This window comes from Solanum verrucosum, unplaced genomic scaffold, assembly GCF_900185275.1.
Source record: "Solanum verrucosum unplaced genomic scaffold, falcon-dt-bn FXZP01000287.1, whole genome shotgun sequence".
Lineage (NCBI taxonomy): Eukaryota > Viridiplantae > Streptophyta > Magnoliopsida > Solanales > Solanaceae > Solanum > Solanum verrucosum.
Genome location: NW_026020292.1, coordinates 2,632,129 through 2,658,565, shown reverse-complemented (window position 1 = coordinate 2,658,565; position 26,437 = coordinate 2,632,129). Strand labels below are relative to the sequence as shown.

Sequence of the window (26,437 nt, the reverse complement as noted above, 5' to 3'; positions counted from 1 at the left end):
CCGAGTATCAACTTTAATTCTATCGCCGGACACAATGTGGCCTAGAAACGCCACAGACTTAAACCAAAACTCACATTTAGAGAACTTGGCATACAACTCCTTATCTTTCAATGTCTGAAGGACTAGTCTGAGATGACTAGCGTGATCTTCTTCATTCCTTGAATAGATTAGTATGTCTTCAATGAAAACGATAACAAACACATCTAAATAAGGTTTGAAGACTCTATTCATAAGGTCCATAAAAGCAGCCGGTGCATTGGTCAACCCCAAGGACATAACTAAAAACTCAAAATGACCATATCTGGTCCTGAATGCTGTCTTTGGAATATAACATTCCCTTACTCTTAACTGGTGATAGCCTGATCTGAGGTCAATCTTCGAAAAACAGTGGCACCCTGAAGCTGATCGAAAATATCATCAATCCTCGGAAGAGGATACTTATTCTTGATGGTAACCTTGTTCAACTGGTGGTAATCTATACACATTCTAAGGGAATCATCTTTCTTCCTCACAAACAAGACTGGAGCGCCCCAAGGTGAGACACCCGGTCGAATGAAACCCTTTTCTAGGAGATCTTTCAACTGTTCTTTCAACTCCTTCAATTCTGCTGGTGCCATTCTATATGGAGGAATAGAGATAAGACGAGTATCTGGAATGAGATCTATGACGAATTCTATTTCTCTCTCAGGAGGAATTCCGGGTAGATCATTAGGAAAAACTTCTGGAAACTCTATTACTATAGGAACTGACTGAAAATGAGGTATCTCAACACTAGAGTCATTAACTCGGACTAAGTGATAGATACAACCCTTTGAAACTAACTTTCTCACCTTAAGGTACGAAATAAAACAACCTTTAGGCGCTGCTGAACTGCTACTCCACTCTATGATTGGCTCACTCAGACACTGAAACTTGACTGCTCGAGTTCTACAATCTATCGATGCATAAAAAGCATGAAGCCAATCCATACCTAGAATGACATTGAAATCTACCATGTCTAACTCAACCAAATCAGCCATGGTGCTCTTGTGATTGATGGAAACAGGACAATCACGATAAACTCTTTCTGCTAGAATAGACTCCCCAACAGGTGTAGAAACACAAAAGGGTTCACAAAGTCTTTCAGGAAGAACATCAAACTTATTTGCAACATAAGGAGTTACAAAGCATAAACTTGCTCCTGGGTCTAGCAAATCATACACATCAACAGCAAAGACTTTGATCATACCAGTGATAACATTCAGACAGTTCTCTTGCTCGAAGCGACTGGTGACTGCATAGAGGCAATTTGCTCCTCCACCGATACTAGAAGTAGCTCCTCTAGGTGCCATCCTGTCTGGTGGGACAACTGAAGAAAATTGGGCCCTACTGCCCAGATTTCCACTACCTTGCTTATTCTTTGGGCACTCCTTCATAAAATGACCCTCTTGTCCACGCTTAAAGCAACCCGTTTGGCCCTGACGACATTTCCCTGGATGGACTCTAGCACATGCAAGAACCCGGTTTCTTCCTTGTGCCATACTATTCTGAGACTGCGCAGGTCCAACTCTGAAGTTCTGCGAATTTTATCCAGTGAACTCACTTTTATTTCTGGGTACAGGTGCACTAGCAAATGATGGAACAGGTCCCCTTTGCCTTTGTTGAAAGGACGGACGGTTCGCATTACCTTTCTACTGCCCGGACTCATTACCGGTCTTAGCTCTCTTATTTCTGAACTATTCTCAATCCCTCAGCTTTTCTTCTTCAACTTGCTGTACATAGGCCATCAACCTTGATATGTCTATGTCCCCGATAAGCATTGCAGCCCTACCTTCTTTACTCGACAATCGAGACAGTCCAGCAACAAACAAACTCATTTTACTCATCATGTCCGCAACCATCTCCGGAGCATAACAGGAGAGTTGTGTGAACTTCAGACTGTACTCAATAACACTCAAAGACTCCTGCTTAAGCGTGAGGAACTCACGTACCTTGGCCTCTTTCAATTCTTGAGGAAAGAAATGCCCTAAGAAAGCTTTCTTAAAACAGGCCTAACTCGCAGGTGGTGCATTCTCGACTCTGCCCCCTTTCCATTGGTCGAACCAAGTTCTAGCAACATCTTTCAATTGATACGCAGCTAGTTCAACCCGCTCAGTATCTGCCACATGCATCACATCAAAAATCTTCTTCAACTCCTCAATGAAGTTCTCTGGCTCCTCAGTAGAGCTTGAACCCATGAAACTTGGAGGATTCATCCCCATGAACTCATGAATCCTAGAAGTGTCAGCTACTTCCTGTCGAACTCCCTTTTGCTGACCAATCTGATTTGTTATAGCTTGACTCAGAATTCTAATTGCCTCTCTGAACTCGGCATTAGAAACTTTCCCTTGTGGTTGCACTCCCGGGGCATAAGGTAACTCTTGCTCATCAACATAACGTCTAGGAAGACGCCTTTTGCCAACTCTTCGTGGAGGCATGGCTATCTGAAACACGTGCAGGCATGAATTAGAAAGAAACTTCTTAGAGATCAACTCTAACGCACGAGATGAGTGTGAAAGAAATGAGAAATCTTTCTAAATGTTGTAGCCTCCCAATTATAGATGTGGCGCGCTTCACACCGATAACTAGGACTCTACAGACACGGCTACATAGACTCCCTAGGACTCTTAAACTCTGCTCTGATACCAAGTTTGTCACACCCCAAGCCTACACCCTGGACGTGGCCAGCACTCGAAGACCATTGCAGGCCCCCAAGCGAACCCTTGGCCTGACTTTCTAAACTCAGTGGAAACTTAACTCGACAGCATATCTCAATGCAATGAAAGGTTATAAAATAACCAACTAATAAAAATCTGGCCAAAAAGGCAATTCGAGTCCTAAAATAGAATATTTACATATATACATAGATGAGAGACTCAAAACCAATTGACTGACTGTCTATGAAGCCTCTATATCACTGAGATGGATATTGGGACAGACCCCGCAACATCCTAATAAAACAAAACTAAGAGAACAACATAATCGAGTCCTCCAGAACACAAAGAGGCTCACCACTGACTCTGGAGTGCTCACCTGGATCAACGGTGTGCTGAATACTGACCCTGGGTACTTGTGTCTGCATCGTCATAAGATGCAGGCCAACTGGCATCAGTACATTGAATGTACAAGTATGCGAACTGGAAAGCTAAACCACAACTTAAGCTTGAAAGGAGTACAAAGGAATTCTTACCTTGGCTCTGTTCAACTCATGAATAACTGAACTCAATATATAAAACAATACGACACATGCAATATATAAAGCTTGTAAAACATTGTAAATAACTTAGTTTGTTAAAGATAAAACAATAACAACTCAGTTTTACTTATATAAAAGTAATATAGCTTTAGTGGGAGATTCTTTAACCGACAATCACCACTATGAGCCCTAGAGGTGATACAATATTTTACCTCACATTGCCCAAGGACCATCCTATACCTTGCCGTGATATAGAAAGCTAACTTTACTAAGTGGATCCACTAGCTTAACTTTACGTGGTCATCTAAAAAGTATGAGCCGTTAAATCCCATGTTGGCGCATGGTTCTTATGGAGAGTTGAGTTAATATGAACTCGTGTCCCCAATTCGGTGCTCAAGACTACTCCCAAAAATACTTAGCTCATAAGTGTTTTAAACACATCTTTCTTTATTTGAGATACTCACTCAAAACTTTGCCCGAAGGCTCACTTGGAATCGATGTTCCTTTTTCTTTAAAACTAGCCCAAAGGCTCTTTTGGAATCATAGTTCCTTTCTTACTCAAATGTAAAAACATTTAGAAACTTCTTTGGGAATACATAGTTCCCTAATACTTTTGAGAAATTAACTCAACTTTAAACTCTTGACTCTTTACTTGACTTGAAACTTGAGCCTTAAAATGAAGTTAAAACATTCAATAAAGACTCTTTGAATAACTTTAAAAACTTGTTTGACTTGCTTCTTAACTTCCAAGCTTAACTCTTAACTTTACTTGACTTGGAAACTAACTCTCCTCGAATTGGATTTATGGATTCAAGGTGTATGATCACATGATAGGGATGAGTTCTTGACGTTTAGACATACCTTGGATTGTCAAAAACAACTATAAAACATAGGTACTATACCAAGGAACATGTATGGAAAAGTGGGGAAGGAATGGGAAAACTTGGGTCTCTAAGAGGCGCGGAGCGCCAGACCAAAAACTTCAGAGGGGGCCTGCTGGTGCACTGATGGGCTCGCCGCCCCAAGGGGGAAAGTTCAGAGCCCCTTTTGGGGCGCGCTGACAGGCGCGACACCCCACCTTTTTCCTCGAAAACCGACTTTTCTCCTTAGTTTTCTCCAACTCTAAACCTTCTACACTTCAAAGTTTCCAGCCCCAAACACTTAAAATCATAAACCTCTCAACATACAATAGATTCAACTCAAAAACACCACCCGAACCATACACCAAACCAACAAGAACTTCAACACAACACAACTACAACTTCAACAATTACAACCAACAACTCCAACAAACATATTCAATCTTTCTCGAAATTAAACGAGCTTGGCGTGTGGGGGAAAGAACCAACCCAACACTATGAACTCACATACCTTAATAGGGATCACCCCCGAAGAAAACCACGACGATCTTTACGAAGTTTACTTCTTCTTCTCCTTTCTCTCCTTTTCTGTCAAGAACCTTAACTCTTACTCTTTTAAAAAGGGAAAAACTGATCAAAAATAAGTCTTACACCTTAATATATATCCAAAGACAAGGCTAGGGAAAAGACCAAATACCCTTACAATTTCCGGACTGACTTCCCTTACCAACAGCCCAACTTTGAAAGGGCATAACTCACTCATACGAACTCGAAATCGAGCAAACTCAGCGGCGTTAGAAAGATCATTCCACGGAATTTGCAAACATGACTGGAACTACACCTAAATCATCCTGATCTAGGATTTATGACTGTTCAAAATTGGCCAAAAACTCACTTTTTCCCATACTTAACCAAATTTTCCAGATTTTTAATTCTTTCCAAAATGACTATTTCCAAGTTTTAAGCTTCTTCCTAGGCACCAACTTGCAAGATGTCACAATTGTAATAGCTAGGATGTACTAATACAATATATATTTGTGACATAAATGCTATTTATTTTTATATAATTAGTGTTCTTTTGGTCTAACAATAAAGATGCTCAAGAATACAATATTCACCAAGCATAAACTAATTCTTCTTTTTTAATTTTAAAAGCGAGCAACTTCAACTAACAATAGTATAAATATCACATTAATTGAAGAAAGTTAATCCAAGGTGGAGAAATGTTACCAATTTTGGTGTTGCCGAAAGCAAGAAACCTGTTAAAAGTAGTAGAACATGAAGAGATCATAAACATAATTTCAAAGAGAAGTAAATCAATAAAAATGTAATAAATTATTATAACGGAAGTATTGCAAATGTATCGCCTTCAAAACGGAAAAGGCCTTGGCGGACAAGATGTTGACATGTTATGGCAATAGCTTTATTTTGTAACAACTTAACTGGACGCAAATGTTATATTTTCTACTACAACATATATCAATAGCAGTATTGCTAATAGTAGTTTATTTAATTAGACATTTGGAGATTATGTATTTCTTAATGTAAGGTATAGATTTGTTGTGTTAAAATAATATCTTTTTGGAATTCTGTATGTTTCTATTTTCTGGATAGATTTTTGGGTTAGATAAGAATGTATGAAGGCTAAATTCCCTATATAGTTTAATTGTTATGTTAATAAAGGTGTCTTTGTTGCTGATTTTCACTCAAACTCAGGCTGGCAAATAAATTTCCGAGGAAGCTAAATGATTGGTAGGTATAGGATTTTTTCCAATTGCTTCAGCAGCTGGAATCAGTGTAAAACTTTCCTAATGTAAGGTATAGAATTGTTGTGCTAAAATAATCTGATCATTTTCTTCTTGAATTAGGATTTTTTCTAGACTCGAAGAGAACATGCCATTTATATAATGACTTGCTCTTTCTGACTCTGTTAGGAATTTTAGTGTCCCTTGACTTTATCCCACCTCATTGATCACTACGCTATACCTTTGGACGAGCCTCTAAGAAACAATTGACAAGTGCAACCAATACTTTAATTGAGTGCTCTTTCTGACTCTGTTAGGAATTTTGGTGTCCCTTGACTTTATCTCACTTCATTGATCACTACGCTATACCTTTGGACGAGCCTCTAAGAAACAATTGACAAGTGCAACCAATAGTTTAATTGAGTATTCATGCAGGTGTTTCTGTTTCTGTTTCTCAAGTATATGACAGTTAAAAATTGTTACCTGCAATAGTGTACGCTATCACTAAACTTCAAAGTAATGCAGGCTAGAAGGATAAGTTCTTATGTTTTTATTGTTTGTGACCACCAGAAGCAGCACTGTTACTGTCAGGTTTTGGAACTGTTGGTAAATGTTTGGGCGTATGACAGTGCCCAGCAGATAGTTTACATTAATCTTTACTCAGGTGCGGGGGAAGAGCAGCACTCAGTTGAGCATCAAAAAGGATATATGTAGGCAAAGTACTTCAACATGACATTGTTAAAGAGTATGGATGAAGACTTGGCAGAAGCTGCTGATGTCAATTACCATCCATATGAAACATGGTTGTGGCCATTAACGGAAGACATATATTGTCTAGGGATATATGAAAGGGAGAGAGAGGAGAGATACAGGCAAAAAATAGACAAGAAGAGAAAGACAAGAGCCACGTTTAATAGTAAAATACTATGGTAGCAGTAAGAAAACAACCCGTCAATCTACTTTCATATAAGACCATCTAAAAGCTATCAAGTAAAAGTGATCGCAATGTGCGAGAAAACTAAGGGTGTAAATATATTTTCGATTAGCATCAAAACAGAGCAAAAGCAAAGCGATCATATAAGACCGTCTAAAAGCTATCAAGTAAAACGTTTTGCAATGTGCGAGGAAACTAAGGGTGTAAATATATTTTCGGTTAGCAGCAAAACAAAGCAGAAGCAAAGCGTCAAGGTCAGGAAAGTAGATTAACATTAATTAAGAAAGCGCCCTCGCCTATTGTCCCCTACAGTGTTTAAAAACCACAAAACAACATTTAACAGAAGTTAATGATTAAAAGTAAAAAAAAAAAAACAGTCGAGAAGTAAAAGGAACTGAAGACTGCATAAACTCCAATATATGTTTCCCATCACGGGTTGGTCATATCATCCTGGATAAAACTTTCAATGATAGGACATGTCACGGCCGGGATTGAATATAGTCGGCCATTCAGGGCAAAGTAGAACGGGACAACTGGAATCATATTTGAGGTAGCTTTTAACAACCACCTGTTTTTGCATTGCAAATTAACTTCACAGATCGGTCACTATTTCTAAGTCCTGCAGAAACAAACTAGTCTATGCCAGAACATATTGTTGATTTATTGAGTTGTTGGATTAGGAGGGGTGGGAGCAAAAGCCAAAATAAATAGTGGAAAGTAATCCCAGCATGCATATGGTGGACACTGTGGAGAGAGAGGAATTAGAGATGTTCTGCGGATAGGTTTAGTTCCATTCATAAAGTTAAATAGATTGTATTATATCCCTTTTATTTTGTTGTAAAGAGGAATGTATAGATGAAGTTGAACAGATAGTAGATCTTTTAGGGTCCTTGTAATATTTTCTCCTAGTTTGTAATTCTCTCTTGGTTGCCAGCATGTCCTTAATGCTAAGGAATACGACGTTACCAAATTTTTTTCAAAATATATAAATTGTTGCAGAGAAGGAAGACAAAAGGAGGAAGAATGAAGAGGAAAGTAGGTTCTATAAATCTACCAAGAGCTTCTTAGAGATTACTCCTCAGTCTCACAGAAAGGTTGCTTAAGCTTAATAACGTTCAGGATGCAACAAAGTAAACTCAGTTTGGTTACCTATTATCTACTATCTTATTTGTTAGTGCACATTACATGGACCAATATCATCTATCAAATGTCAATTCAGAGCCCATAAATATGTTGTTTTTACATTGGATGTGAATCCATTTATGAGTGTCCTTGATAAATTTATCAACTTCCTTTTCATCCTAGTTCAGCTATTATTAAAGGTTTTTGATGTCTATCCAGAATCGAATGTTATCATTTTGCTTCTCAACCAAGAGAGTTGGTTAGATGTAAAACTCATCTAATGATCTGTTGATATTGTGGGGCATGCGAAACTAAAAGCTATCAAGTAAAAGTGATCATAATGTGCTAGTTCATATAAGAACATCTAAAAGCTATCAAGCAAACCTAATCACAATGTGCGAGGAAACTAAGGGTGTACATATATTTTCAATTAGCAGCAAAACAGAGCAAAAGAAAAGCGTCAAGGTCAGGAAAGTAGATTAACCTTAAGAAAGCGCCCTCGCCTATTGTCCCCTACAGCAAAGTAAAACATCTGCAGTGTATAAAAACCACAAAACAACATTTACCTGATATGATAATGATGAATTTCATTCAGGCACAAAAAAGAGAAACAGATTAATGGAGACATTTATACAGATGAGTGGAGTATCTGAAAAGGTTTTGGAAGAAGGGATAATTTAAGTAATGGAACTTGAGTGTTGCAGAAGGGAACACGACTGTTACAGCGTTCGCGAGGGACGTTGAACAGGAGGTATACATTTCTGAAGAATTAAATTAGGGCTGACAGCAAATTTAATTTATAATAAATTAATATTTAACTAATATTTTTAATAAATTAATATTTAAATAATAGTGTAGGGTTAAAACGGTAAATCAACTTTGGGGTTAGGAGGTTCCACTTATAATAATATATGATAAAGCATCCACAAGTCATAGTATAATTCATTGCATTAAGAACGGCTTGGTTGATGACATTAGAATCATAAGGGAAGTGAGTATGATCAAAGGTGCATTGTTTCCAGCAAATATACAAAGTGCAGGCCAGTGATAACTACTTACAAGAGGTATTCAAGGAGTCACATTCCCTGCAATTGCACATCTAACATGTCCAACTCCCAACATGGCACAGTGGAGTGCTTTGATGTATTCACAAATACTTGTCACTAGTATGGAACTCTAATTAATCACTAATTTCATCATCAGAGTTACCAAGGAAAGTTTTCTGTTTCCTGCTATAATATAATGTATGATGAGGTTGTCAATTTTGCTGAATGAGTTCTCTCAAATAAGAGTTCTTCCATTAAATAGAAAGAATTTTGATTTACATGCCTAAAAATCTGCTATATATCCCTAAATATATGTTACTCCTAATTGTAATATCTCTGAAAATATGCTACATTAATCTATGCTATCTCCTATCATCTTTACACAAATATTTAGAGTTATAACATAGATATGTACAGATATTTAGAATCTGTCCAATCATGCTAACATCCCCCCTCAAATTGATGCCGGTGGATCAAAAAGCATCAATTTGCCTACCAGAAACTGATGATGTTGTCGTGCCATAGACTTTGTAAACACATCAGCTATTTGAAGATCACTGGATACATGTGGAAGAGTAATGACTCTCTTATCTACAGCTTCTCTGATATAATGACAATCCACTTCAATGTGTTTGGTCCTTTCATGATAAACTGGATTAGTAGCAATCTGAATAGCACTTGTGTTGTCAGCGTGGAGAAGAGTGGGATTAGATTGAGGAAATCCAATTTCTGCAAGTAAACCGCGAAGCCAAACAATCTCAGAGAAAGCAGTAGACAATGCTCGATATTCAGATTCGGTGGAAGATTTTGATACACGATATTGCTTCTTGCTCTTCCAAGATATCAAGGAATCTCCAAGAAACATGCACCAACCCATGACAGAGCGACGAGTATCAGGGCATCCAACCCAATCAAAACCACTAAATGCATAGCTGAATCTCAGAACCACTAGGAAAGAATAATCCACGAGTAAATGTTCCCAAGAGATATAGAATGATGCGACGGACAGCCACCAAATGTAGATGACGTGGAGCCTGCATAAATTGACTCACTTCTTGAACTGCAAAAGAGATATCAGGCCGAGTAATAGTAAGATAATTTAGGCTCCCAACTAATTGTCGATACAAAGTTGGATCAGGAAGAAGATCTACTTCCGCACTGCAGTACTTTACATTCAATTCCAATGGAGTATTTACAGAGGAAGATTCTTGAAGACCAGCCAAGGCAATCAAGTCCTGAGTATATTTGTGTTGGTTCAAGAACACGCCTAAAGAATTATAATGAACTTCTAACCCCAAAAAGTATGTACGAATACGAAAATCTTTCATATGAAAAGAATCCTTAAGCTGCAGCTGGAGGCTAGTGATTAGTGAAAAATCAGTTCATGTGATAAAAATGTCATCTACATACACCAAAAAAAGAACACAACCTGCAGATGTTTTTCAAAGAACAAAGACGAATCATATTTTCCCTGCTCAAAAGAGAATTGAAGCAAAGTAGACTGAAACTTGTCAAACCAAGCTCTTGGAGCTTGTTTTAATCCATGTAAAGACCGCTTAAACTTGCATACATCTGATGTAGGTGATGAGAACAAACCAGGTGGGGGTTTCATATAAATATCTTCTTTTAGATCACCATGAATAAAAGCATTTTTTGACATCCATTTGATGAAGAGGCCAATTTAGTGATGCAGCAATGGCAATAATAGTTCGCATCGTATTCATTTTTGCTTAGGTGCAAAAGTCTCTTCATAGTTTACACCATACTCCTGTTTGTTGCCAAGGACCACCAATCGAGCTTTGTACCGATCAAGAGTTCCATCAGAATTAAGTTTAATTGAATAAACCCATTTACATCCAATTGGACGGACATTTGGAGGACAAGGAACACTGTCCCATGTGTTATTTTCTTTAAGAGCCAAAAGTTCCTCCTCCATTGCTTTTTGCCAACATTCAAGCTTGGAAGCTTGTGAGTAACCTGTTGGAATAGAGATGGTGGATAAAGTTTAAGAAAAACCATATCGTTTAGGAGTTTGAGACACTCTAGTTGATCGCCGAGGAGGCTCAAAAGGAGCAGACTTTGAAGAAATCTTAGATTCTGGTTGTGGAGCAGTCTCAGGTGGTGGATCTGTTTCGGGATGGGGTAAAGTTGGCCGACGTCGTTCATACACAAATCCTGGTTTGAACCGCTTAGAAGACAATGACAAATCCTCAAAAGTAGGAAGAAGAGGAGAAACAGAAGATGACTCAACATGAGTAGGAAAGAAATACTGATTCTCAAAGAAAATAACATTTCTAGAAACACGAAATTTGTTAGAACTTGGACCATAGCAAATAAAACCTTTCTGTGAAGTACTATAGCCCATAAAAGCACATTTAATAGACTGAACAGAGAGTTTATTGCTTGAAAAGGAGACAGATGCACAAAACAAACACAACCAAACGTATGAAAACTATGATAGCTGGGATGCTTATGAAAAAAATGATAATATGGAGACTCAAGATTTAACACTTCAGATGGATGTCTATTAATCAAATAGACAGCGGTAAACAAAACTTCAACTGAATATTTAGATGGAATAGAGGACTCAATCAATGCTCAGCAACCCAATTTTGTTGTGGCATATATGGGCAAAAGCGTTGTGATACAATTCCTTTCTCAAGTAAGAAATTATTGAATTCATGAGACATATATTCTCCACCAGAATCAGATCTTAATATTTTGATGCATGTGGAAAATTGAGTCTCAACGTAAGCCAAAAATTTCTTGAATATGGAAAACACTTCAGATTTAGATCGAAGAAAATACACCCATGCAAACCGACTATAGTCATCTATAAATGTCACAAAATACTTGAAATGAGCATGAGAAATAACTGGTGAAATCCCCCAAACATCACTATGAATTACATCAAAACACTTTGCAGTACGACTACCAAAATTAGGAAAAAGAAGAGTTTTACTTTTGCCTAATTTACAAGTAGAACAATCAAAGGAAGCAACTGAAAATTAATTTTTATTTCCCACTAAACCAGAATTGGACAAATGAGACAACACAATAGAATCTGGATGTCTTAGACGTTTATGCCAAACCTCATTCTTAGTAGTGGTAGAAGCAAGATCTAGAACACGAGGAATAGAAAAGTGTATAGGAAATAATCTTCCAACTTTAGGCCCCTTCGCAATTATCGTCCCCGACACCTGATCCTGCACAAGGCAACCATTACGAGAAAAATTCACATCACAATTGTTATCTACCAACTGGCCAACTGAAATAAGACTAGTGGAGAGCTTTGGTGGTACAAAAACATTATTGAAATTTTCAGTAATATCCCCAACCTTGGTAATGGGTAAATTACAACCATTGGCAATGTCAGCCCCGAGCTTACACCCTGGATATGGCCGGCACTCGAAGACCATTGCTGGCCCCCAAGTGAACCCTTGGCATGGCTTTCTTAGCTCAGCGGAAACTTAACTCAACAGCATAACTCAATGCAATGAAAGGTTATAAAACAACCAACTAATTAAAATCTAGCCAAAAAGGCAACTGGAGTCTCAAAATAGAATATTATATATATACATAGATGAAAGACTCAAAACTAACTGACTGACTGTCTGTGAAGCCTCTATAATACTGAGATGGATGTTGGGACAGACCCCGCAACATCCTAATAAAACAAAACTAAGAGAAGAAAACAACCGAGTCCTTCGGAAAGCAAGGAGGCTCACCACTGACTCTGGAGTGCTCAACTGGATCAATGGCGTGCTGGATGCTGATCCTGGGTACCTGGGTCTGCATCATAATAAGATGCACGCCAACTGGCATCAGTACATGGAATGTACGAGTATGTGAGCTGGAAAGCTAAACCACAACTTAAGCTTGAAAAGAGTGCAAGAGAACACTTACCTTGGCTTTATTCGACTCATTAATAACTGAACTCAATATATAAAGCAATAAGACACATGCAATATATAAAGGCTGTAAAACAATGTAAACAACTTAGCTCGTTAATGATAAAACAATAACAAACTCAACTTTACTTATATAAAAGTAATATAACTTTAGTGGGAGATTCTTTAACCGACAACCACCACTATGAGCCATAGTGGAGATACAACGTTTTACCTCACGTTGCCCAAGGACCATCCTATAGCTTGCCATGAAATAGGACCTAACTTTAACTTAGTGGATCCACTAGCTTAATCTTACGTGGTCATCTAAAAGGAATGACCCGTCAAATCCCACGTTGGCGCATGGTTCTTATCGAGAGTTGAGTTAACATGAACTCGTGTCCCCAATTCGGTGCTCAATACTACTCCCAAAAATACTTTGGCTTATAAGTGTCTTTAAACACATCTTGCTTTAGTTGAGGTAATTACTCAAAACTTAGCCCAAAGGCTCTTTTGGAAAACATGGTTCCCCTTTTACTCAAATGTAAAAACATTTATAAACTTCTTTGGGAATACTTAGTTCCCTAATAGCTTTTGAGAAATGAACTCAATTTTAAACTCTTGACTTAACTTTAAACTCGATACTCTTTACTTGAGTTGAAACTCTAACCTTAAAACGAAGTCAAAACGTTCAATGAAGACTCTTGAACAACTTTGAAAACTTGCTTTGACTTACTTCTTTAACTTCTAGACTTAACCCTTAACTTCACTTTGACTTGATCCTAACTCGCCTTGAATTGGATTACGGATTCAAGGTATATGATCACACGTTTATGCATGACTCCTTGACGTTTAGAAGTACTTTGGAGTGTTGGAAACAACTAGGAAACATAGGTACAATACCAAGAACATGCATGAGAAAGGGTGAAATGAATGGGGAAACTTGGCATCCTTGGCGCACTGCAAGGCGTGGAGAGCCAGCCCTCAAAGCTCAGAAGGACTGCTGGGGCGCACTGCAAGGCGCGGCGCCCCAAGGTAGAAAACTCAGAAGCTCTTTTGGGGCGCGCTGGCAGGTGCGACGCGCCACCCCTTTCCCAGAAAACTCGACTTTTCTTCTTCATTTTTCCAACTCTAAACCTCCTTAACTTCATTGGTTCCAGCCCCAAACACTTAGAATCATAAACCCCTCAACATACAATAGATCTCAACTCAAAAACACAACTGGAAACAAGTCCCAAATCAACAAGAACTTTAACACAATCACAACCAACAACTTCATCTGTATCAACCAACAACTTCAACAAACATAATCAATCTTTTCTCGAAATTGAACGATTTTGGCGTGTGGGGGGAAGAACCAAACCAACACTATGAACTCACATACCTAGTAGGGTTCACCCCCGACGATATCCACGACGATCTTTGACGAAACCTTGCTTTATCTTCTCTTTCTCCTCTTCTTCTCCTCTTCTTCTCCTCTTCACTCTCAAACCCTTACTTTCACTCTTTAAAATGGGACAAAATGATCAAAAAAATCAGTCTAACACAACAATATAACAAAAAGAATTGGTTAGGGAAAAGACCAAAATACCCTTAAAATTTTTTGGACTAATTTCCCTGCCAATTGCCCAACTTCCAAAGGGCATAACTCACTCATACAAACTCGAAATCGAGTAAACTCGGTGGCGTTGGAAAGATCATTCCACGAGCTTCGCAACCAATTTTGGAACTACACCTAAGTCATCCTGAGCTAGGAGTTATTACTGCTCAAATTTGGCCAAAAACTCATTTTTTTCCCATACTTAAGCAAATTTTCCAGATTTTGAATTCCTTCCAAAAATGATTATTTCCAATTCTAAGCCTCTTCATAGTTATTTCAAATTGTCGGATGTTACAATATCTCCCCCTTGGGAACATTCGTCCTCGAATGAGATTACGCTTACTAGGCTAAGGGTGTAACATCAACTCAAACACCCAACAAGCAACCATGCAAACATACAACAACCACAACATGCTCATTATAATTAAAAGAGCACTAAGAAGGAACTTAGTACCTTAATCTGCATTTCCCCTGGATTCAAAGAGATGTGAATATCTCTTCTTCATGTCTTCTTCGGCTTCCGAAGTAGCTTCCTCAACAAATTGGTTCCTCCAAAGGACCTTGACTGATGCTACATCTTTCGTTCTCAGCCTACGAACTTGCCGATCTATAATCTAAATAGGAATCTCCTCATAAGATAAGTTATCCTTGATCCTAATACTTTCAGTTGGCAGGATCAATGAAGGATCGCCTATGCACTTCTTCAACATAGAGATATGAAATACTGGATGAATCGCTGCTAGTTCCTATGGTAACTCCAACTCATAAGCAACATTGCCAATCCTCTTGGCTATGCGGTAAGGTCCAATATACCGGGGACTAAGTTTCCCCTTCTTACCAAACCTCATAACCCCCTTTATGGGTGAAACCTTCAAATATACCCAATCATCTATTTCAACTCTAACACTTTTCTCCTTACATCAGTGTAGGATTTTTGATGACTCTGTGCCGTTTTTAACCTTTCTTGAATCACCTTCACCTTCTCCATAGCTTGGTGAACTAAATCTTGTCCTATCAACCCTGCTTCACCAACTTCAAACCATAAAATAGGAGATCCTCATCTTCTCCCATAAAGAGCTTCATATGGAGCCATCTGGATGCTGGAGTGATAACTGTTGTTGTAGGCAAACTCAATGAGAGGTAGGTGATCATCCCAATTACCTTTGAAATTGATCACACAATCCCTCAACATATCTTCAAAGTCTGAATAGTGCACTCTGCTTACCCATCAGTCTGAGGATGAAAGGCAGTACTTAAGTTCACATTTGAACCCAAGCCTTTTTGAAAAGATTTCCAGAACTATGCAGTAAACTGTGCACGTCTATCTGAAATAATGGAGATTGGGACTCCATGAATCTCACACCACTTGAATATATAACTTGGCTAATCTTCTGCTGAATTGGTAGTCTTTATGGTAGAAAATGAGCTGATTTGTCATTCTATCGACAATCACCCAAATAGAATCATGTTGTCTGCGAGACCTTGGCAACCCTATGATGAAATCCATATTGATCATCTCCCACTTCCATTCCGGAAGTTCTATCCTCTGAGCCAAACCACCGGGCCTTTGGTGCTCGACTTTCACTTGTTGGCAATTTGGACACTTAGCAACAAATTCAGCAATGCCTTTCTTCATGCTATTCCACCAATAAACTTCTCTCAAATAACGATACATCTTTGTGGAACCTGGATGAATGGAATATCTAAGCTATGAGCTTTCTCCATAATTCTCTCTTGAAGTCCATCTACCATAGGTACACACAATCTACCTTGAAATCTCAACACACCATCTCCCCCTTGTTCAAAAGCTAATACTCTTTGCTTTTGAACATTTGCCTCTAACTCAAGCAAAATGGGATCTTGATCTTGTTTCCCTTTCACTTCTAACACTAGTGATGACTCGGCCACGTTCGTCACCGTTATTACTCCTTCTGCGGAATCTACAAGTCTGACTCCAGGCATGCCAGTCTGTGCACATCTTTTGCTAATCTCTCTTTCCTTCTTCAATATGGGCGGTGCTACCCATAGACAACCTACTTAAAGAATCAGCAACAACATTAGCTTATCTGGGTGGTAAAGAATACTCAGGTCATAATCCTTGAGTAACTCTAACCACCTCCTTTGTCTGAGATTAAGCTCTTTCTGAGTAAGCACATATTAAAGGCTCTTGTGATCAGTAAATACATCAACATGCACACCATACAAGTAATGACGCCATATCTTTAAAGCAAATACTACAGCAGCTAACTCCAAGTCCTGGGTTGGGTAATTCTTCTCATGAACCTTCAACTGTCTAGAGGCATAACCTATAACCTTGCCATTCTGCATTAAGACACAACCAAACTAATTCTAGATGCATCACAATACACCACAAAACCTTGAGTACCTACTGGTAAGGTCAAAACTGGAGCAGAAATCAACCTCTTTTTCAATTCCTGAAAGCTTTTCTCACAAGCTTCAGACCATTGAAATTTCACTATCTTCTGAGTCAACTTTGTCAAAGGAAATGCAATAGACGAGAACCCCTCAACAAACCTTCTATAATAGCCAGCTAATCCCAAGAAACTCCTAATTTAGTTGGAGATGTGGGTCTAGGCCAATTCTGCACTACCTCAATTTTTCGAGTATCAACTTTAATTCCATCACTGGACACAATGTGGCCTAGGAACGCCACAGACTTAAGCCAAAACTCACACTTAGAGAACTTGTCATACAACTCCTTATCTTTTAAAGTCTGAAGAACTATTCTGAGATGGCTAGCATGATCTTCTTCATTCCTTGAATAGATTAGTATGTCATTAATAAAGACAATAAAAACCTATCTAAATAAGGTTTAAAGACTCTATTCATCAAGTCTATGAAAGTTGCCGGTGCATTGGTCAAACCAAAGACATGACTAAAAACTCATAATGACCGATCTGGTTCTGAAAGTGTCTTTGGAATATCACATTCCCTTACTCTTAACTGGTGATAGCCTGATCTGAGGTAATCTTTGAAAAACAGTGGCACCCTGAAGCTGATCGAAAAGATCATCAATCCTAGGAAGAGGGTACTTATTCTTGATGGTAACCTTATTCAACTGGCGTAGTCTATACACATTCTAAGGGAACCATCCTTCTTTCTCACAAAAAAGACTGGAGCGCCCCAAGGCAGACACTTGGTCGAATGAAACCCTTATCTAGGAGATATTTCAACTGCTCTTTCAACTCTATTGGGGCCATTCTATATGGTGGAATAGAGATAGGAGAGTATCTGGAATGAGATCTATGCTGAACTCTATTTCTCTCTCAGGAGGAATTCCGGATAGATCATCAGGAAAAACTTCTGGAAACTCTCTTACTATAGGAACTGACTGAAAATGAGGTATCTCAACTTAGAGTCATGAACTCGGACTAAGTGATAACACAACCCTTCGAAACTAACTTTCTTGCCTTAAGGTACGAAATGAAATGACCCTTAGGCACTGCTAAACTACTACTCCACCTATGACTGGCTCATTCGGAAACTGAAACTTGACCACTCGAGTTCTACAATCTATCGATGCATAACAGGCAGAAGCCAATCTATACCTAAAATGACATCGAAATCTACCATGTCTAACTCAACCAAATCACCCATGGTGCTCTTGTGATTGATAGAAACAGGACAATCACGATAAACTCTTTCTGCTAGAATAGACTCTCCAACAGGTGTAGAAACACAAAAGGGTTCACAAAGTCTTTCAGGAAGAACATCAAACTTATTTGCAACATAAGGAGTTACAAAAGATAAACTTGCTCCTGGGTCTAGCAAATCATACACATCAAAAGCAAAGACTTTGATATACTAGTGACAACATTTGGAGAATTATCTTGCTCATGGCGACTGGTGATTGCATAGAGGCGGTTTGCTCCTCCGCCGGTACTAGAAGTAGCTCCTCTAGGTGCCATCCTGTCTGGGGGAGCAACTGAAGAAGATTGGGCCCTACTGCCCAAATTTCCACTAACTTGCTTATTCTTAGGGCACTCCTTCATGAAGTGACCCTCCTGCCCACACTTAAAACAACCTGTCTGGCCATCACGACATTTACCGGGGTGGGTTCTACCACACCTAGCATATGCAGGAATCGAACTACCTCCTTGTGCCACACTACCCGAAGACTGTGCTGGTCTAGCCTTGAAATCCTTCGAATTCTGCCATTAAATTCACCACTGTATCTGGGTACAGGTGCTCTAGCAGATGACGGAGCAAGTCCCTTTTGCCTTTGCTGAAAGGAGGAACGGTCTGAATTACCTTTCTGCTGCCCGGACTCGCTACCGGTCTTAGCTCTCTTATTTCTGAACTCTTCTCTGTCCCTCAGCTTCTCTTCCTCAACCTGCTGCACATGACCATCAACCTTGATATGTTATGTTCCCGATAAGCATTGCAGCCCTACCTTCCTTACTTGACAACCGAGACAGCCCAGCAACAAACAAACTCATTTATTCCTCATGTCCGCAACCATCTCCGGAGCATAGCAGGATAGTTGTGTGAACTTCAGATTGTACTCATGAACACTCAAAGACTCCTTCTTAAGTGTGAGGAACTCACGTACCTTGGCCTCTCTCAATTCTTGAGGAAAGAAACGCCCCAAGAAAGCTTCCTCAAAACCGGCCCAACTCGCAGGTGGTGCATTCTCAGCTCTGCCCCTTTTCCACTGGTCGAACCACGTTCTAGCAACATCCTTCAATTGATACGCAGCTAGTTCAACCAACTCAGTATCGGCCACATGCATCACATCAAAAATCTTCTTCAACTCCTCAATGAAGTTCTCTGGATCCTTAGTAGTGCTTGAACCCATGAAACTCGGAGGATTCATCCCCAAGAACTCACGAATCCTAGAACTGTCAGCTCCTTCATGTCAAGTTCCCCTTTGCTGACCAATCTAATTAGTTACAGGTTGACTCAGAATTCTAATTGCCTCTCTGAACTCGACATTAGAAATGTCCCTTTGATGTTGCACTCTCGGTGCATAAGGTAACTCTTGCTCATCAACATAACGTCTAGGAAGACGCCCTCTGCCAACTCTTCGTGGAGGCATGATTATCTGAAAACATGCGCAAGCACGGATTAGAAAGAAATTTTTTAGAGATCAACTCTAACGCACGAGATGTGTGTGAAAGAAATGAGAAATCTTTCTAAATGTTGTAGCCCCCAATTATAGATGTGGCGCGCTTCACACCGATAACTAGGACTCTACAGACACGGCTTCATAGACTCCCTAGGACTCTTGAACTCTGTGCTCTAATACCAAGTTGTCACACCCCGAGCTTACACCCTGGACGTGGCCGGCACTCGAAGACCATTGCTAGCCCCAAGGAACCCTTGGCCTTGCTTTCTTAACTCAGCGGAAACTTAATTCAAAAGCATAACTCAATGCAATGAAAGGTTATAAAACAACCAACTAATAAAAATCTGGCCAAAAAGGCAACTCGAGTCTCAAAATAGAATATTATATATATACATAGATGAGAAACTCAAAACTAACTGACTGACTGTCTATGAAGCCTTTATAATATTGAGATGTATGTTGGGACAGACCCCGCAACATCCTAATAAAACAAAACTAAGAGAACAAAACAACCAAGTCCTCTGGAAAGCGAGGAGGCTCACCACTGACTCTGGAGTGCTCAACTGGATCAACGACGTGCTGGATGTTGATCCTGGGTACCTGCGTCTGCATCATAATAAGATGCAGGCCAACTGGCATCAGTATGTGAAATGTACGAGTATGAGAGATGGAAAGCTAAACCACAACTTAAGCTTGAAAAGAGTGCAAGAGAACACTTACCTTGGCTCTATTCGACTCCTGAATAACTGAACTCAATATATAAAGCAATAAGACACATGCAATATATAAAGCTTGTAAAACAATGTAAACAACTTAGCTTGTTAATGATAAAACAATAACAAACTCAACTTTACTTATATAAAAGTAATATAACTTTAGTGGGAGATTCTTTAACCGACAACCACCACTATGGGCCCTAGTGGCGATATAACGTTTTACCTCACGTTGCCCAAGGACCATTCTATACCTTGTCGTAATATATGACCTTACTTTAACTTAGTGGATCCACTAGCTTAATCTTACGTGGTCATCTAAAAAGAATGACCCGTCGAATCCCATGTTGGCGCATGGTTCTTATGGAGAGTTGAGTTAATATGAACTCGTGTCCCCAATTCGGTGCTCAATACTACTCCCAAAAATACTTTGGCTCCTAAGTGTCTTTAAACACATATTGCTTTAGTTTAGGTAATTACTCAAAACTTAGCCCAAAGGCTCTTTTTGAAAACATGGTTCCCCTCTTACTCAAATGTAAAAACATTTATAAACTTCTTTGGGAATACTTAGTTCCCTAATAGCTTTTGAGAAATGAACTCAACTTTAAACTCTTGACTTAACTTAAAACTCGATACTCTTTACTTGAGTTGAAACTCGAACCCTAAAACGAAGTCAAAACGTTCAATGAAGACTCTTGAACAACTTTGAAAATTTGCTTTGACTTACTTCTTTAACTTCTAGACTTAACCCTTAACTTCACTTTGACTTAATCCTAACTCGCCTTGAATTGGATTACGGATTCAAGGTATATGATCACACGTTTATGGATGACTCCTTGACGTTTAAAAGTACTTTGGAGTGTTGGAAACAACTAGGAAACATAGGTACAATACCAAGGAACATGCATGAGAAAGGGTGAAATGAATGGGGAAACTTGGCGTCCTTGGCGCTCTGCAAGGCGTGGAGCGCCAGCCCTCAAAGCTCAGAAGGACTGCTGGGGCGCATTGCTAGGTGCGGCGCCCCAAAGGAGAAAACTCAGAAGCTCTTTTGAGGCGCGCTAGTAGGCGCGACGCGCCACCCCTTTCCCCAGAAAACTCGACTTTTCTTCTTCATTTTTCCAACTCTAAACCTCCTTAACTTCATTGGTTCCAGCCCCAAACACTTAGAATCATAAACCCCTCAACATACAATAGATCTCAACTCAAAAACACGACCGGAAACAAGAACTTCAACACAATCACAACCAACAACTTCAACAAATACAACCAACAACTTCAACAAACATAATCAATCTTTTCTCGAAATTGAACGAGTTTGGCGTGTGGGGGAAAGAACCAAACCAACACTATGAAATCACATACCTAGTAGGGATCAACCCCAACGATATCCACGACGATCTTTGACGAAACCTTGCTTGATCTTCTCTTTCTCCTCTTCTTCTCCTCTTCTTCTCCTCTTCACTCTCAAACCCTTACTTTCACTCTGTAAAATGGGACAAACTGATCAAAAAAATCAGTCTAACACAACAATATAACAAAAAGAATTGGTTCGGGAAAAGACCAAAATACCCTTAAAATATTTCGGACTAATTTCCCTGCCAACTGCGCAACTTCCAAAGGGCATAACTCACTCATAACAAACTCGGAATTGAGTAAACTCGGTGGCGTTGGAAAGATCATTCCACGAGCTTCGCAACCAAAACTGGAACTACACATAACTCATTCTGAGCTATGAGTTATGACTGCTCAAATTTGGCCAAAAACTCATTTTTTCCCATACTTGACCAAATTTTCCAGATTTTGAATTCCTTCCAAAAATGACTATTTCCAATTCTAAGCCTCTTCATAGTTATTTCAAATTTTCGGATGTTACAGGCAACTTGAATTTGTGTTGGACCATTATACTCACGGATGTTTTTGACTATATTAGTTGAGTTGGTCATATGATTGGAAGCGCCAAAATCAACATGCCAAAATTTAGATATTACCTCATTACCTTGCAGCCCGAAAGCTGAAAATGCTGACAAGATCATTTGTTGTACCATTTCAGGAGTAAGAACTTGTCCTACTGAAGACGAGTTATCTGTAGTTGAACCATTTATCCCAACTTGAAAAGCATTTGCCCTACGGTTTTGAGGATGTGTGGGACACTCTTTGATAATGTGTCCTTGTTGTTTACAATAATTATAGAACTTCTTGCCACAATTTCTAGCAATATGACCATATTTCTTGCAACTGTAGCATTTAGTTCTAGCTATATCCATGCCCTTTCCTTTCCCTTGAGCTGCAAATGCGACAGTGACAACATTTCCTTGATGGAAAGCATTTTGTGTGAAGAGACGATGCTCTTCACGAAGTAATTCCCTAAAACAGACATCCAACGAGGGAGATGGATCACGGTTCATCAAGTTGGAGTGAACATTTTCAAAATCAGATCTTAATTTCATCAAAAATTGATCTCACTTGCTTTGTTCATGAACTCCTTGAATGATGGAGAGAGATTCAAAAGATATTTTAGCATAAACGATATCGGCAAATTCAGCCCATAAGTTCTGAAATCCAAAGAAATAATCTTGAACAGAGAGACCTCCTTGAGAATACATAGCAATTTCATGCTCTAACTAAAAGCGCCTTGCGCTATGGCCTTGGTTGTAAACCTTTAGTAAATAATCCCACATGGCCTTTGTTGTCTTGTATGGCCTGAGATTAAGAACAATAAAAGGGTCAATTGACCCTAAAATCCATGTCATCACCCAAGCATATTTAACCTTCCATTGACCGAGCTTTGTAGGATCAGTAGGAGTAGGATCGCTTCCATCTATATGTTTCCATAATTCTTTTCTAGTGACAAATAGTTGGAATTGAAATTCCTAGGCAGAGTAATTTTTTCCTGTGAAATGAACATGGAAGGACTCAAACTGATATGACGCTATGTTCTTGACAAGTTAAGGAAGATAGAAATGTAATGACACAAAATAACCAGAATGACCAAGACTAAGAATCCAAGATGCCTAAAATTCCAATATACTTAGGACTTACTGTTGACTAAAAAACAGTAAGTAGAACCAAAACTTTCAAAAAAAAATTCTGAAAGAAACCACAGATGAAAGACACTAAGAATCAAAGCACTGAAAAAGGCTCTAATACCATGTCAATTTTGCTGAATGAGTTCTCTCAAATGAGAGTTCTTCCATTAAATAGAAATTTTTTTGATTTACATGCCTAAAAATCTGCTATATATCTCTAAATATATGTTATTCCTAATTGTAATATCTCTGAAAATATTCTACATTAATCTATGCTATCTCCTATCATCATTACACAGATATTTAGAGTTATAACATAGATACGTACAGATATTTAGAATCTGTCCAATCATGCTAACAGAGGTAGTCCTTTTAGATGGTTTTGGAGATAACCATTCATTATCTACAAAGTTCTGCTCTGACAACCTTTAGGTAACAAGTACTAAAGATAGCTAGGAAGGACGGATATAACATGAAATTTGGTTTTATGGTATGACAGAAAAAAGCATCAAAAGATAGTCATGCTTTTCTATGATTTCTAAAATTGTCTTAATGTGTAGGTTTGAGGTGCAGTTGATTGAGTGATTCTCGGAATATTGCCAAACAAGTAGAGGCTAGGAAACTGCAATAGGAAGCTAAGATTATGTGAAATTAAGAGTTGTTTGGATAGAAATATTCAAGTTGGGTGTCTAAGTAATATTGTACTATGGCAACCCCAAAAAGCTTTGTAAAGATTCTCCTACTAGGCGAAATTTTTTTCTGAATCCTTTTCACTTACTACAGCAAGAACAACAACATGCTCAGTGGAATCCCACTAAGTGGGATCTGGGGAGGGTAGAGTGTACAGACCTTACCACTACAAATAGTTGCGAAAGGTACTCATGCACAATAAAGAAAAGGAGATGAGGTACTGACTATATCTTGTGTCCTTCAAATAGTCCAATTTATTTGTTCAATGAGTTAACTGAGCAGGAGCATAGCCCTGTATTGACTGAATGGTGCATGGGGTAACATTTTAATTGTTTCTTCTTCTTTCATTTCTTGAATTTTTTCAAGGAACAGGAAAGTTATGATAAATAATGCCTTAAGATTCTCAGTTGTTAAATACTTTCTTCTTTTGAATTCTTTTAAGACATTATGAATGAGATTGTGAAGTGCATTTGAATTATGTGATCCTGCTTTTCAGGGTAAGCATAAAGACAAGAGTAAGGGGAAGAATAAGGGAAAGAGTAAGGAAAAGAGTACGGAAACAAGCTTGTCTTCCCTGATCCAATCACTTGCTAATATTGATTGTAAGGCTCATTCTTTTTAGATATTTAACTGTAAACAATGAGGTATATGATTCAGCTATTTATCTACTAGTTGAGGTAATAGAGTGCTTTCTGGCAGTGAATCCTTCATACAACAGAGCAACCGTGGATCTCTTAACTGAAGGCCTTAACAAACGGATTGAGGTTATAGCAGCTGTACGGTGCTTCATTAAATGAGTATAAAGCTCCAGTGTAAGTTACTTCATCTTGGAGGAACCCACACGAGTTGATCAGTATCAGCATTTCCTTTAAAAGTGAAAGTCATACTTGTCTATGCAGCCCTACTTTATGCTTAAATACTTATTTCTCAATGTGTACACTTATTCTACAGATACTATATGCTCTGTGACTCTGAAGAGAACAGTTTTGTACTTACAGTGTTCGGCATACAGAAGGAAGCAGTAAGCACTACTTTATGATGTTTAATTGTTTCTTGGAACATTTATCCATTAAGATCTTACTTCCTAGAAAAAATGGTCTAGTGAAGTACAGTATCTAAGAGAAACCGAGATAAGAAAATCAAACAAATAAATTTCAGATATTGACAGGTTAGTCTGCTGCTAAACTGCTGCAGCACTACATGCCTAAAAAATAAGCGAAGGATCTTTCCTCTCCAACTACTGCTGTTAAGGATCTTTGTTAAATAAGAAGATGAAAATAACATACACGAAGCTTCTTTTAGGAAACGCATGCTCTATGAAAAGTTGATACTGCAAGGACAAAAAGAAACAAAAAGGAAAAGAAGTGAAAAATGACATAGGAACTAGATTTTCACATCATTACTTAACAAACTACTCTATTTGACAGATTAAACAAGGAGATCAGGTCACACTATTGGATCCCATTTGCAAATTTGTTGATTTTGAAATGGAAGGAAAGGTAAACTCGTTATAGTATCTGTGGTATTTCAGATGCAATGCTATTCCAAATATCATTTTTCTTTCTATATCACGTTTTTTTTTTCCTGTAAGCACCACATATTAGATCTGTTCTATTAGTTTATATCCCTTTATTTTGTGTATCGACTCCACCTTATAACACATCAAGGCAGGATGCACTTGAGCCTCTAGCAGTGGTAATTTGGTGTCAATAGTATGGTAAAATTGACAAGTTACTACCAATAGGGAGTTAATCTGCCCTTTTCTTGGTTATAACTGATTGGAAGCAGAAGGGTCTTCCTTAAACAGAAAGATGAAGTCATTTCTTGCTATATCTGAATTAAATAGCACCAACAAGTTTCCAAATGAATTAAGGTGGCTACTTTTAGCATGTGAGTAATTGGATGAAAAGTGATATCTCAATCATTTGCCTTGCTCGTGTGATTTATAATAATCTGCCAGCCAAATTTTGTCACTCCTCACTAATATATTATTATTTTTACTGCAGCGCTATCAATTCAAGTCTGTGCGAGTTAATCTTCTGGAACAAGTCCTTGTAAATGGAAATTCCCTGCCTCCTAGTTCTGCCATGCGTGACTCAATTACACATAACTGAGGGTAAAATACTCGTCTATTACGTGCAGGTGTGGGAACATGAAATGAGAGAAACTGTACTGGCAGTGTATTTTTTTTTTCAATCTGACAATGCCATTTCCTTCAGATGATATATTTCTTTGATATTTGACATAGATGACTAGTATAAAGTGTTCACTTTGTAGTTCTTCCGTCAAATCCTCTTCAGTTTGTAGTATTGTCCTGCTATGTCTTGCACTACTGTCTTTTAACTGAAACTAAAAAAGAATTATACTTGTTCTGTCTAACTCAAAGACATCGATCTGCAAGGATAAAATATAAGAACTTTTACAAAGGGGAAAAAGCTTTTACAAAAAGTTGGAATTGATTAATGAACTTGTATCATTCAAACATTTGGACTATTTCTACCTTCTAAT

General features: G+C 38.5%; 1 pseudogene; it reads left to right on the top strand.

Annotated features, from left to right (window-relative positions):
* LOC125834527 (uncharacterized) overlaps positions 1-26,043 on the top strand; it is a 65,735-nt pseudogene extending 39,692 nt beyond the window's left edge.
* Positions 26,044-26,437: the final 394 nt, after the last annotated feature.